Genomic DNA, 7,427 nt, shown 5'->3' on the forward strand with positions numbered 1-7,427 from the left:
GTGATGCCATCCTCCTTTACTCTGCAGTTTAGGAAACTGAGCCCCAGAGAAGTGAATTGTGCCCTCACCAAGGCCTTGAGGGGATTAAACCAGGTAATGTCTGCAGAAGATCTGGGATACTAAAGGCACAAACAAACAGCAGCTGCTAGTATTATTTTTTTCATGCTGCTAACTGCTCTTCTCTCAGGAAAAAATTGAGGAAGGGGTGGGTTATCACCCTTTGCTTCTTTGTTTATATTAAAGAAGCTAAGCACCACAGCCAGGCTAGTGCTGGCGCACTATGTTAAGGCCTGTGGACCTCCACGGATTAAGAGATTTTAGAAATTTACAATTTTTTAAACATTGTTGACGATGATGATGGTGTGTGTGTTCAGTCGTGTCTGTCTCTTTGAGACCCAACGGACTATAGCCCACCAGGCTCCTCTGTCCATGGGATTTCCCAGGCAAGAATACTGGACTGGATTGCCACTTCCTTCTCCAGGGGATCTTCCCATCCCAGGGAAGATTGAACCCATGGCTCTTGCATCTCCTGCATTGGCAGGTGGAGTCTTTACCACTGGTGCCACCTGGGAAGCCCCCAGTATTGTTGAGGGGTATGTAGATAGAGGTGTAGCTCGGTAAACAGGTTGGTTAACCTGTTTAATGTCCCAATCTTTGCCTTCTCTTGTACTTCTGACTCTCAGTCTCCTCTTTTTCATTTTTCTTCTTTTATATGAAGAATATCCTCCTTCTTCAACCAATTACTTATCTACAGATGTTGAAATCTAACCTTTTCAAGATAGTTTCAAGATAGTTTTCCCTGGCTTAATCCTCACTTCTGTACCATACCCTCTTCTCACCTTTATGTAACCTTGGGTTAGAACAGTAGTTCTTTTGCTCCCCTCAGGGCCATTTAGCAATGACTGGAGACATTTTAACCTGTCAAACTGGGTGAGGGCATCTAGTGAGTAGGAGCCAGAGATATTGCCAAATATCCTGCAAGGTACAGGACAACTCCCATGACAAAGAATCATTCAGCTTAAAATGTTAATAGTGCCCAGGTTGAGAAATCCTGAGTTAAGGTGACTGCAGACTTTTTCAATCAAATCTGGACATTTTGAAAGAGAAAGACAGCCCTCTTTATGCATCCAGACAAAACTATAATTCAAAATGATACATTCTCCTCTGTATTCATAGCAGCACCATCCATAACAGCCAAGACATGGGAAAAACCTAAATGTCCATCAACAGATGAATGGATAAAGATGTGGTAATATATACAGCGGACCACTACTCAGCCATAAAAAGAGTGAAATAGTGCCAATTGCAGCAACGTGGATGGACCTAGAGATTATCATACTAAGTGAAGTAAGTCAGAAAGAGAAAAACAAATACCATATGCTACCTCTTACATGTGGAATCTAAAATACAACACAAATTAACTTTTCTACAAAACGGAAACAGACTCACAGACTTAGAAAACAGACTTGTGCTTGCCAAGGGGGAGAGGAGTGGGAAAGGGATGAACTGGGAGTCTGGGATTAGTAGATGCAAACTATTACATATAGAATGGATAAACACCAAGTTCCTACTACAGAGCCCAGGAAGCTATAGTCAGTATCCTGTGATAAACCATAATGGAAAAGAGTATGAAAAAGAATGTATATCGGACATGACTGAGTAACTGAACTGAATATATATATACATGCATATGTGTATATATGTGTATGTGTATATGTGTACATGTGTATGTATATAGATATGTATATTTATATATATATGTATATATATATAAAACAGATTCACTTTGTTATAGAGCAGAAATTAACTCAGCATTATAAATCAACCATACTTCAATAAAATAAATTTAAAACAATTTTAAAAAGAAAGATAGCCCTTTTAACATTTAAGTTTAGATAGCAGGTATAAAGTGGGACTAGTTTTGCAGGTATACAAGAACTATGGTCCTTTATGCTGAGCTTGTTTTCTTTTAGAATGATGAGATATTTTTTTGTAGGTATAATTTTAATGCACTTTCTTATTTGCCTATGGCCTTTTTCACCAATTAGATTCTTAGCTACCCAAAGATAGGAGGTTGTAACCTCTACATTTTCCTCTCCTCCATCTAGGATTTTATACAGAGCACTTACTTGATAAACCTTCTTGACTGACTGTGCTTATTTATAATCTGTGTTCACAACATTGTCCTTGAGAAAACCTACTATAAACTTTTCAACATTCAATTACATTACACATCAAAAATGTGGGCAAAATGATGGAGAAGAATTCAACAAGTACCATTGCTCATAATGTAGAGAAGATTCTACCTTCTATGATATGTAATTTAATGAAATATGCTAAGCAAGGTACAAACCCTTTAATTGGTACTCAGTTAAATTACTCATGTTTACTGTAAATGTTCTTACTGCACAAAATGTGCTTCTGTAGAATTAGATAAAATTTTATTTTGAAAGCATACACATAAAATGAACAAAAATATGTATATATATATACATGTATATATATATATATACATGTATACATATATATATGATCCCCAAATCCTACCCTGGATGTAGTAGATGTATAATAAACATTAGTTCTCTTTGTATTTCCTTAACACAGAAGAGCTTAAAAATAATTTAAAGCCATTAAAATTTATTTTGTAGTTTTTGAAGTATTGATTCTAGGGGATATTTAAAGTTAATGAGATGCTTAAAATTAATTGATATACCAGTTTTCTGGGGCTCTGTAACCAAGTACCAAAGGCTAAGTGGCTTAAACAGCAGAAATTTATTGTCTCACAGTTCTGGAGACTGGAAACTCAAAATCAAGGTGTTGGCAGCTTTGGTTCTCTTCTAGGCCCCTTTCCTTGGCCATATGGATGCATCTTCTCCCTCTTCCCTTCTTCCCTCTATGTGGATCTCTGTGTCCAAATTTCCTCTTTGTACAGGACGGCAGTCACATTGGATTAGGCCCCACCCTGATGACCTCAACTTCACTTGATTACCTTTGCAAATAAAAAGACCCTGTCCCCAAATTAGGTCCCATTCTGAGGTACTGGGCATTAGAACTTTCAATGTATTCCTTTAGGGGGATACAACCGATAATTAAGAAAATGCCATAAAGAGATTATAATCTAAATTTAAATTTTGGAGAAAGAAAAGTTTTATCATTTGCTCTAAAGGGAAAGTTAGAGTCAATATAGGATATAGGAGATATAGGATGAGCCTCATGTTACTATAGACCACTGTATTGTAGGAGAGTAGTTTATCTTTAAAAATACTGAAAAGAACTTTCTTGAGGAAATCACATAGATCTCTCTTCTGAACACCTCAAAAATACTTTGCCTGCCTTGTATTTATTTTTTTCCCCTCTCAAAATCTCTTGTCTTTGATACCAGACACCCTATGGGTGACAAAACAGAATGGAGGAAGTAAGATCATTTGTTTTGCACCTTCTTCTCTTTCTAAAAGCAGAAATAAATTTGCTTTCCAATTGGCTTCATGGAAGGCATGTATGTTTGATCTGTTAGAGCATGAAAGAGATTATGAGATTCCAGGCTTGTTGATCTTTAAATGGATTGTATTCATAAAATAAGCAGGGTGGAGGTGTGTCTTAAGGGAAGCCCAAGGATCTGCCAGGCTGGGACCCAAGCCAGGTGAGAGTTTTTGGCTCCCTCTCAGGATGGAGCACATTACACAGCTGCTGTCTGCCCAGTGCATCAGGATGGAATGAGATAATTTTAAAGTATATGTATACTTATGTAAAGTATATGCATATGCTTTAAATTTCCTCTTAGCCTGATGTATATACATTATATTATAAAATATATTAAGTAGATCTATTATAAAATATGCATAATATTTTCTATATCCCTTTGTCTGTCTGAAAACAACGGTGGATTAGGAGTGGGTTCCAGCCCCCATTCTGCCATTAAACTTCTAAGTGACTCTAGACAAACCTTTGGCCTCAGGGGCCACTGCTTTCTCAGCTGTAAAATCACGATGTTAGTTAGGGTGCCAGACAAGATCCCCTGCAATGTCACAATCTCATGAGGGAGACTGTTCCAAGTATTAAAAGTGATTTTTTTGGACCACAGAGGACGAGATGGTTGGGTGGCATCACCGACTCAACGGGCATGAGTTCGACCTAGCTCTGGGAGACGGCGAAGGACTGGGAAGCCTGGCGTGCTCTGGTCCATGGGGTCGCAAGGAGTCGGACACGGCTGAGCGACCGAACAATTACACGGTTAACCCCTAACGCTGAACCGGCCCTTAAATGCTGAACCCTTGTCTCTGACTCGTTAGTTACTACGACTTGTGGAGGATGGGGAAGGGTCCCAGTTTTTCAAAGAAAACCAAGAGCCCTTCAGGACACCTCACGCTGACCTTCTCACCTGGCCCCCAGCTGCGCCCCTGCCCCCCCCTCCCCAGACCCCCCCATCCCCCCCAGACGCCCCCCACCCCAAACCTCCACTCCCGGAATATTCATCACCTCGGCAGAGGGCCCGCCGGGACAGCCCTGGGTTTTAGGTTGTGGACCCCCAAAGTGGGAGAATTAAAAACCTCTGCCCCCGGGGTTTGCCTCTTCTGAACAGTTTCCCCGATTGTTAAACGAGGGAGCGGGGGTCGAGGACTGGTCTGTTTAAACAGACGCCCTTTTATCTGCTTCACCGCCCGCCCCCCCCGCAGGGCCGCCTTCGCGACTTATCCGAGTGCCGTTCAGGGGGACAGCTGCTGGTAAACAAGGGGGATGTCGACAGCGCCTCGGTCAACAGGAATTTCACTTTGATCTGTCCCTTGCCTAAAGAAACATCCCTCTCTTTCTCCCTCGGCCGGGCATCATTTATTTATCTCCGTCAACGAGCACATAGAAGGCTGGCATCGACTCCGGAAAGCCCGCTGGGATAGAAAATTAATAAGGTGCGAGGGACATTCACCTTAGGTCAATTCGAGGGGACGCGGAGAGCAAAGAGAGCTTGCCCGGGAGTTCCCGCTTAACTGGAACCCGATCCTACATATTTATAAAGGTGAAACTGGAGGGCTGCCAAGCGCCTGCATTTAAGTGATTAACAAATGTTTCCCTTTAAGTGGACACCTCTTGTTCTAAATATATTTGACAAGAATGCAAAGAGTCATCTGGAGGGCGGCAAGGGCGCCGCTCCGGCCTTCTCCGGGGAGGCGGGCGGGCTCGCAGCCCCGGCCCCGGCCCGCGCGCTCGCCGCCCGGTGCCAGCCGGGTTCACGTCGCGGGTGGGCAGGCTGCCAGCGCCAGCGGCTCCCCGCTGTTTAACGACAATAGATTTACTGCTTCTCGGCATATTGGTGTTATTTTGTATAAACAAGGTTAACACTCCTTTTAAATTAAATGCACCACCTGGTGACTGAATGGGTGACCTTGCCAGCTCTTTCCACCTGGGCTTGCAGAAGCCCGGGTTCCCGCTCGGCTTTCCACCCGAGCGCTCTCGTTGGAATCTCCATCTCTGCTTGCTTAAACCGGGCGCTGGGACGGAGCGGGCCGGGCCGATCCCTGGGACGCGGCGGTGCGAGACCCGCCCCGGGTGCGCCGCATCCTTCCAGCTTGCACGTGGCGCCGGGTTGGATCCCGGCCCGACCTGGGGCGGCGCGGCCGCCGCCGGCGCAGCTCAGAGACCCGCCGGGGTCGGCCGGGCCATCGGTCTCACCGGGGAGTGACAGCCAGCCTTGCGGGCCCTGCCAAGGCTGCCTCCAAAATAGAGATCTCCAGAGGGGGCCACACCGTGAAAAAGGTTCTTTGTGTTTCACTGTAGCGTGGTATTGATCTAATATAGGGCTCCGCACTCTCCCCACCCTCGAGGAATTTGAACACCTGGAAAAATTCTCTCGGCTTTACATTTGAGGAAATTTAATGGTGTAAACAAACTCAGCGGGAAGCCCCCTTTGATATGAGAAGGCGGAGATCCGTGGAGCTGAACGGGTTTGAAACGACTCTGCCTGGGAACGGGCCATTCTGCCAACAGTTTTAAGGATGGCTTGTAGTTGTTTAGGGAAATTTAGACAGCGCTGTTTTGGAAGCATCTAGAAATTTCAAACCAAATAAACTTTAGTTACTCATTGAATTAAAGGCATCTCCTCAGCGCCTCCTTGCTGTTTGCCACCTTCTGAATCGGGCGAATTATTCAACCGTCGCTGTTTCATCTTTCTAGACGGGTTTGTCAGCCCTATTGCGTACAAAGAACATCAGTCCCACCCGGAGGGGAGCTGTGACTTCCTCAGGGTCCCCGGACCCAGAAGTCCCATAATATCATTGCTGTGTTCCCACAGAGTTCTGCTCTGCGTACCCAGGATTTATGGCGTGAGTCACAGAGGTTGAAAGTTGGTTTATATTTTTTTTGTTTAATTGGACGGTAATTGTTTACAATGGTATGTTGGTTTCTGCCCTGCAACAGGGGGACTCAGCCCTAAGGATATATACATTCCCTCCCTCTGGAGCCTCCCTCCCATCCCTTAGCCCCCATTCCACCCCGCTAGGTCTTCACAGGGCCCTGAGCTGGGCTCCCTGTATTATATAGCAACTTCCCACTAGCTAGCTATTTTACACATCAGTTCAGTTCAGTTGCTCAGCTGTGTCTGTCTCTTTGCAACCCCATGGACTGCAGCACGCCAGGCCTCCCTGTCCATCACCAACTCCCGGAGTTTACCCAAACTCATGCTTCACTGAGTCAGTGAAGCCATCCAACCATCTCATCCTCTGTTGTCCCCTTCTCCTCCTGCCCTCAATCTTTCCCAGCATCAGGGTCTTTTCAAATGAGTCAGCTCTTCTCATCAGGTGGCAAAAGTATTGGAGTTTCAGCTTCAACATCAGTCCTTCCAAAGAAAACCCAGGACTGATCTCCTTTAGGATGGACTGGTTGGATCTCCTTGCAGTCCAAGGGACTCTCCAGAGTCTTCTCCAACACCACAGTTCAAAAGCATCAATTCTTCGGTGCTCAGCTTTCTTTACAGTCCAACTCTCGCATCCATACGTGATTACTGGAAAAACGATAGCTTTGACTAGACGGACCTTTGTTGGCAAAGTAATGTGTCTGCTTTTTAATATGCTGTCTAGGTTGGTCATAGCTTTCCTTCCAAGGAGTAAGAGTCCTTTAATTTTACACATGGCGGTGTATATATGTTAATGCTACTCTCTCAACTCCTTAAGAAGGAGCAGAACAAATATCATATGTTGTTCAGTCGCCAAGTTGTGTCTGATTCTTCATGACCCTATGGACTGCAGTTTGCCAGGCGTCCCTTTCCCTCACTATCTCCCGGAGTTTGCCAGGAAGATTATCATATATTGTGATATTATATATGATAATAATATATGATGATATCATATAATGACTCATATATATGGAATCTAGAGAAATGGTATTGATGAACCTATTTGCAGGGCAGGAATAGAGGCCCAGACTCAGAGAAGGAACTT

Source organism: Odocoileus virginianus, chromosome 16 (genome assembly GCF_023699985.2).
Source record: "Odocoileus virginianus isolate 20LAN1187 ecotype Illinois chromosome 16, Ovbor_1.2, whole genome shotgun sequence".
Lineage (NCBI taxonomy): Eukaryota > Metazoa > Chordata > Mammalia > Artiodactyla > Cervidae > Odocoileus > Odocoileus virginianus.